General features: G+C 41.0%; 1 long non-coding RNA gene across 8 annotated transcripts in view; it reads left to right on the top strand.

Moving 5' to 3' along the window:
* Positions 1 to 1,779: 1,779 nt before the first annotated feature.
* LOC120361575 (uncharacterized) overlaps positions 1,780 to 8,043 on the top strand; it is a 220,257-nt gene continuing 213,993 nt past the window's right edge. For all 8 annotated transcript variants that reach the window (XR_012513573.1, XR_012513570.1, XR_012513574.1 and 5 more), the window contains exon 1: positions 1,780 to 1,886. This is a non-coding gene — a long non-coding RNA (uncharacterized LOC120361575). The remainder of the gene's footprint in view (positions 1,887 to 8,043) is intronic.

Here is an 8,043-nt window from a genome sequence, read left to right as displayed (position 1 = left end):
ACAAAGTCCATTTTACTTTTCCCTCTGCTTTTCTCAAGCCAGAGGAGTTTTGCCCCAAAGCCACCATAGCTGGGAATGTGCTGAGTCTTACCTAAAGCCAGCAAGTCTCAGAGGCTCACTCAAGGCCCTCAATGTAGTATCTGAGCTTCTTATTCAGGGCCTAAGGCCTCTTTAGTCAGCAGATGATAAATGCTGCCAGGACTGGGTCCTTTCTTTCAAGGCAGCAGGTTCTCTTCTGGCCAGGGTGTCTCTAGAAATGCCACCTGGGGTCTAGGTGCTAGAAAAGCAGCCTCACAACTCTGACCAGTGCTCTGCGCTCCTGTGGCCGAATTGGTATCCTAGATGCAAAACAAAGTCCTCCCCACTCTTCCCTCTCCTCTCCTCAAGCAGGAGGGTGTCTCTTTTGGAGCCTCCAGCTGTGCAGCCTGGGGTTAGAGGAGGGGTGATACCAGCACTCCCTTGGCTGCCCCAGCTGGCCTCTCAGTGTGTTGTGTGCCCCAACTCCAGTCCATTGTCTGCAGGCCTGGTTCAGCACTATGAGTCATCTAAGAGTGGCGGTCTTTGTGGCCGAGAGTGGCTTTCAAATTTGCTTGAAGACACAGAGTGCTGAAGCCCTTGATGGCAAGGTTTGCAGGTACTCAAGTTTAAACTGCTGGGATCAGTGATTCCCTTCTTCCTAGGGTTTCTTTAAATGCTCCCTCTGTGGGTGGGCATCAGCTGAGTTTGATGAGTTTGGTCAGCTGGTTTTAGGACAGCGCTGAGTTTAATGCCTCACAGGTGCTGGGTTCTCCCTCCCCCAGCACGGAGAGAAGCTCTCTGCGTCACACCTCTGCTGCCAGGGTGGGAGAGGGATGGTGCTAGCCATTTGGGAGTGTTTTTTTATTTATTCAGTGCCTCTTTCAGCAATATGAAGTCACAACCAGGTACTGTAAGTGTTCATCTGATTTTTGGTCTTTATAAAGGTGTATTTTTCTGTATAGATAGTTGTTAATTTGGTCTCTTTGGCGGGGGTTGGGTGTGGGGGGGAAGCAATCAGTGGAGCTTTGTATTCTACCGTCTTAGTATACCTCTCCTGTTTTCTTTTGTTGCCTGTGCTTTTCATATGAGTGTGGTAAGATGTGGTGGTTTCACGTGGACTACATGGACAAGGAGGAAGGGAAATAACATGTCAAAACACCAGGAAATTCAAATTGTCCAGTAGTCATTTTCATTTTCATATGTGCCTTACTTTCTCTCACGGGTCATAGGGAACTGCCCCTTGGTTGCCTCCCCACACAGGAGAGATCCTCTGCCTCCCAGGGCCTCTTCAGAGTTTTCTCTCTTTCCTTATTCTTTTTTTTTTCTCTCTCTCTCTCTCATTACAAAGCAAAACTCTTCATTTCCTATGCAGACAAGTTTAGCCATTTTTCTCAGAAGCCTTGGCTATTTCCCACAGAGCCTTCACTATTCCCCACAGAGCCTTTAATCCTTGGGGGCTGAGAAACTTATCTTTACAAATAAAAAGAATTCTCTCCCTAAAAGAAATTCTGACTACTGTTAAGATAATAGGTTTCCACATCCTTAAAGGGGACAAAACTGGGGAGAGGGAGAAGGCCAGAGAAAGACATCTTTGTTTTGGAGGTTGCAGTGGGGTAGTAATAGGCTGGAGGTCCACAACAGCGCAGATTACAGAAGAAGCATCCCTGCCAGATTTCAGGGTGTTCTAGTTGTCTGCACTGAAAAAGATCTGTCCACGCTTACCACATAAAACAAAAGCCATTTATTTGCTTCCAGTTCAGACACAGCACAATGGGTATCGCTCATCTCTGCTCCACGATTTCCAGGCACGAGCTCGGATGGCTTGACCAGTAACAGCTGGCGGGGGCAACTTAACAGAAGCCACATGGGTAAGTCCTTATTATTCTCTGGCTTCCTTCAGGTAGCTTGTGCTTCCTTGTAATGTGATTCCCAGGGAGCTGAACTTCTTTGTCAACTGATTTTTCAGAGATATAACAAGTAACCAGCTAGCCGTCTTTCGGTTTGAGCTCAGGATTCTTAAAACGTAATTTTTATTTCATAGTAAACCACAAGAGGGGAGCTAATGGATTCTACCACTTGAGGGATAGGGGGTTCTTCATAAAAGGGAAGTATGAAAAAAGGCTTCAGTTAGGCACTTCTGATGCTAAAGGAGGAATGCCGTAAAATGGGAACCTGGAAGGTTTTTTTTTTTTTTACGTTGCATCCAGCCTTCCACACTTAAATTCTTAAACTTTCGTTCTTTAGTGGATACAAGACACATTCAATTCTCTGAGTCGTGAACCACCAGCAAACATCACCTTACTTAAAAGCATTGTGACAATTGTTCTTACTGTCACCAGCATAGTGTTGTCTCTGGTGCTGGGGACATCAGGCCTTCCAAAGTGGGTTTTGAAAATCTGGGGTGAGCGTTATTCATTTTGGCTTTAGCTCAGAGTTTTATGGAAATGTTTTACCTAAGATCGTGGTCAGAACCAAGGGTCTACTGTGGAAAACCTACACTGGGGCTTTTCGTTGTTCTCTTTAAATGTACAAGCTATTTCTTTGGGTCTGTGACAGCTGCGAGCCAGGATGAGGGATGGAGCTCATGAGGTGGGATGTTTTTCCCTTGTTCATTGTGCTTTATTGGACACAACAGGATCTAGCCAGCTGCTCTGTGGAAGAGAGTAAGATGCTCAGAAAGCCCTCTTTCTTGGTCTATTATGTGATTCTGAGAAAGGAAGCTCAGGCGAGATCAATACATCCTCCGTGTAGACGTCAAATAGGCTGTGACGTTGGTTCTTCAGGGCTGTTTTTTGTAAGGATATTCCAGTCTTATGAGTTTGACATGAATTTGGCTTGATGCCCTAACAGAATGCAATGTCGGCATAATTCAATCTTCCTGTAATTGTCTATTTAACTTGGCAATCCAGACTAATTTTTTCCTGTGAAGTGAGCCCAAGACGTCACTAGGACAGTGGTTGGGTTAATTAATGAGGCATAATAATGTGCATAATAAAAGCTTATGATATGAGTTCTCTTCCCACTATTTTCCCCTCTCCTTAGCATAGAGAACTCCTGGTCTCACAGGAATCTGTGAGTCACGTTTTCTTAAAGGAGTTTTTTCTTGTAAACAACAGTAAGGAGAAAATAATAACTTGAGAACCATCTGTTTGATTGCGTCCTTGACATTTTTTCTTTTCTTTTTTTTTTTTTTTTTTACCATTTCCCCCCATTGCATGTTAAAGGAAGTAAATAGGAAAAAAAATTCTAATTATATTGCTGTTTACTGATTACAGGATAACTTTATTGTATTTATTTTGAATACCATTCCGATCCACACCCATAGCCTTAATCTTCCTTCTTACTGCTTTTTCCTACTCTCTTTTTCTTTTTAATATGTAACTAATTACATTAAACACTATTCTCAAGCTTGTTCAAATTCCTACAGCTCAGTGGTACCAGGGATAGCTGTGGGGATAAGAGCTTTCTTTGGTATCAACAGCGACTTGGGGAAAAGAACTGTTTTTCAAATGCCAATGGCAAGTCCAGAGGACACAAGGCATAGAAGATGGCTTTTAAGTCTTAGCAGTTTCACCTGGTATGGCTGAGTTTGCAGAAATCATTAAACATTCTTATCTGAAAATATGGATTCAACAACTTCAATTCTATAAATAGTCAAGTGCCAATTATGTATGCAGCAAGAACTGAGCTAGACCTAGACTTGGTAATAAGTATATTAACTTTGCCTATCATGAGGAATCAAGTGATAGGATCCAGTGAGAGAAAGTACATGAAAGTTCTCTGTAGACTACAAAGCACTGCCCAAGCCTGAGATGTTATTGGCATTACTATCACAGTAAGGCATCCAGGAGTCAAACTGACCAGGTTAGGATTTCACGGCCAGTCGGTTACCTTACCATGTGGAGTTGAGCAAGGAAATAATTGTGCACCAACCAAAGCTTGATGTTTGCATTTCTATGCCTAATCCTTTCCCAGAGAGCAGAAATGGTGCCTCTATATTAGGATCTCCAGGGGATGCCATTTTGCTGCTGTCATTGAGCACACGATCTACTGCAGTTGAAAATGCCTTGACTTCACCACTCCAACATTTTTCTAAAAATAGTACCATTTTTGAGCAAGGTCAAAATTTGTCAAAAACAACTTTTGTTAAAAAGAAAGCATAAACACTCTGATCAGCCTGGCACACTGTCACATTCTTCCTCTTGGCTCTCATCATTACCAGTGTTTGGAGGCAGAAATCTTATAAGAACAAAAGATTTGGATAAAAATGGTGCATTCCATGTGAGTCATAGGTGATGAAGTCATAATCCAACTTCTAGCCTGCTCAATTTCTTGAAACTAGGCACATGAGGAAACAACAGTATTCATCAAAGGAAAGATTTAACCTGCCCTGTTCCTGATTGACATCAATTAGGTCACTTTTATACATACAAATAGTAACACTATTAGATGTTACCCTCTCATAGATCCATTTCGATTTTGGGGGAAGTTATGACAAATGTTTGTATTGCTTCCAAATAACCTTAGAAATACTCTCTGCATGTAGTATTTGTAAATTATGGTTAGTTGAAAAAATTTTATTTTGAGAATTAGTCAAAAAGAATTGTCAAAGAAGAAAAAGTGGATGTCACTAAAAAAAAATCACCAGGAAATTGCAAAATTGGGGCTTAGTGTCACTGTTCTAACTCAAAGTGCAGAGATACTAATACACCAATAAACACAGTGCCTATCTTCTAAGAGCTTACCATTTTAGACAACAATCTGCATAAATATATGAAGGAAGTTGCTGGGGCTCCAAAATTAATACCCCAAAATGAAAGCCTCAGAAGCAAAAGTTTTTCTCTGACCTTCTCCTGCCCTCCTGATTCTCAGTCCTATTCTATCCAAAGGTGAGAATCTGCAGAAACTAGAGAATTCTATAGAAACTAGAATCCTTCTTCCCTGAGGCCGGTCATAGAAACCAGAACCTGTTTTTCCCAAAGCCAGGCATAAAACCTAAAAATACTGCTCTAAGTTTCTCTTCACCTTTCTGCATAAAAATTGACCATAAAGAAATTACCTGGTCTAACATTTTTTTACTGTAGGTCATCTTAAGATTGCCATTTCACAGAGGGTTCTGCCCTATATCCAGGAGGAAGGAATGAATGCAGGCTCAGAGAGGCCAGGCAGAATCTAGACAGCCTGCCATTGCTGGGTTTCCTCAGTCCATCTATTAGCATTACATAAAACCCTTTTTGTCCAATCATATTTCTACATAGCTGTTTGGGGAATTCTGTGGAACCTAAGTATAAAAATGGACAATTTCCTCTGTGTCTTGGGTCTTCATCTAAAGGCTCCCATATATACACATTAATCTGTAAGCCTTTTCTCTGATTCCTTTGCCTTTGCAAGTTGACTTTTCAGCGAACCTTCAGAGGACCAAGGGGAACATTCTTCCTTGGCCGCTACAAACCCAAATCTAATGCAACAAGCATAGCTTAAAAATTTGGGACAAAAATCGTAGTGATATGGGACAGGAAGGAAAAAAGAGAGTTGGAATTGTGAACTGTTTAAGGAAATTATAGTTTGAGGCCCAGAAGGAGTCAGAACTGCATCAACTTTTAATCGTTCAAAAAGGTTTTGCAAATGGCATTTGAGGCATGATTTAATCAGTCTAGCTTTTTTCCCCATTGATGTCACAGAATTGGGCAAAGCCATGCTGTTGGAGAAAAGTTCCTTGTATAACTTAGTAGTCCAAGTAAGTCCTAAACACAAATTATTCAAAACACGAGACAGTGAGAGCTAACTGCCACGTAAGTGGCTGCCTGGTGGAATCAAGGAAGTTTTTTAAGTGAAGTAGTATTTGATGTGGGCATGGGGATCAGTCACTTTTCTGGGGCCCTTTCCTTTATTTACCCTTTGAAATGTTTCTCTTCCTTGACTTGTTTCTCTAATAAAAGTCCTAGCTATGCTTCCAGGCAAGAACTTAGTCTGCAAGGTAGATCTGTCCTGTTTGCTGGGGGTCCTATGCAGATGGTTTCTCATGCACACAGCCTGTCCTCACGACACTCTCAGACTGCTCCCTGTCTTCTGCACTAGAAACACATTCCCTTCTTTTATCTCCTTGGCCCTTTGAAGACCTGGCCTCTCGCATCAGCTCTGGATTCAGCTACAAGCCCACTACTGTGGTGACCAACTGCCTTACATCCACCCACCCTCATCATACTCTCACCATTGCACTTGCCTTGTTTAGTGGGTCCACTCTGCTAAGAGACCCTCCTACCACTAGCATCTTCCTAATGGATCCACATCAGATAGTGTAGCCTCAACTGTATCCTTATAGTCAGGGAGTCAGGGCATAGTATTGATCAATATCAGATGCACATGCGATCATTCTGTTATTAAATAATTTTTTCTGGAGCACTCTCTGTGTAGTAGGCTCTATTTTAGTTATTAATAAGAGGAACAAAGCCCCTGCCTTTATGGAGATCATAGATGAGTAAGGGAAATGTAATGAGTAAACTAAAAATCATTTTAAAATTTTATAATTTTTAAAACTGCTATGAATAAATCACATCTTATAACAGCTTAATCTACTGAATGTTTTCTATGTGCATTTCCTCAGCACTTTGTGTAAATTGTCTCATTTAATTTTTAGACTTCCATAAAATAGGGGCAGTTACTATTATCACTTTCTAAGTGAGGAAACTAAAGCTCAGGATGTTAAGAAACTTCCCCATGGTCCACAGTTGCTAAGTGTTGAGACCAGGATCTAAAAAAAGACAGTCTGACTCGGGCCTGTACTTGTAACCTGCCAGGTAAAGAAGGAGGGTCTGGGAAGGGGTATATTTCAACTGAGAATCAATGAGGTATGACAGGCATAACAATGAGCTAGAGCTCTTGGTTTTTCCATTGTCAAGTGGTGACTTCCTTGGCAATTGTGCCCCAAGGGAACCCCAAAAGTTATAAACACTGAAATCCCTTCCCTCCTGCAACTTTACTGAAACCTCTTACTCAGGTGCAATTAAACTTAGAAACTCTCCGAATCTCAGTAATCCCTTTTCATCAGAGCACAAGTCAAGACACTGGGCTTAAAGGGAAGCCCTCAGAGCTGCATCAAGAAGGACAATGTCCTCTATCCCTTGCCTTCCCAGCAGGGCCTAGAGGCAGTTACCACATGGCTTTTCTATTTGCTCTTTCTCTGGAAAAGCAGTGAAAACCCAATGTTTCCTCTGAATTGTATTTTTCCTTGTTTACAAAGTTATATATGCTCATTACACCTACTTTGGAAAATGAAGAACAATACAAAGAAAAACTTCACTCAATGACAATTACCCCCCAAAATCTTTATTCCCCTTTCTGTGGATTTTCATTCTTTATTTTTTTCTGTACAGATGTGTTATGTGTTGAGCTCATACTGTACATTTTACTTAACATCATATCCCTTTCTAATATACATTTTCCCCATGTTATAGCACATCTGAAAGCTGTAATATTCTATCATGTGGGTATATCACAGTTTACAAATAATTCTCCAGTGTTGTAGATTTAGATTGTTTTGAGTTTCACACAAATAGAAACAGTGATGAAACTGACATCTTGATGCATAAAACTTTTGCTGTATTTTAGATTCATTCCTTGAGATAAATTCCCAAATTTAGAATTATCAGAACAAAATGTGTCAATGCAGTAAGTTTATAGATGCATATTGTTAAAATACTTTTGAGGGAGATTATACAAATCCCAGCAGACTGTATAACATTGTCAGCAAGACTGTGTCATTACCAGCACTGGACATTTAGACAAGGGACTGCAAAGCCCTGAAGAAAGTTTTCCCTGGTTTGTAATTTTCTACAAGCTCAGTCTTGCAGAACCTGTCACAGAGTTTCATTTAGAGATCTTGGAGGTAAGCACGTGAAGGATTTTGGCTAAATCTCAACAGGGAGATTTTGTGAGTGGTAGAGTCAGTGAATATAAGGAGTCTACACAAAAGGAAACAGACCCCTGGAATTTGTAGAAATATATAGGCTGTAAAAGAAGCCAAAC

The sequence above is a fragment of the Saimiri boliviensis genome, chromosome 14 (assembly GCF_048565385.1).
Source record: "Saimiri boliviensis isolate mSaiBol1 chromosome 14, mSaiBol1.pri, whole genome shotgun sequence".
In the NCBI taxonomy this organism is placed as follows: Eukaryota; Metazoa; Chordata; class Mammalia; order Primates; family Cebidae; genus Saimiri; species Saimiri boliviensis.
Note: the sequence above shows the minus strand (reverse complement) of the source record. Positions and strands in the feature narration are given on the sequence as shown.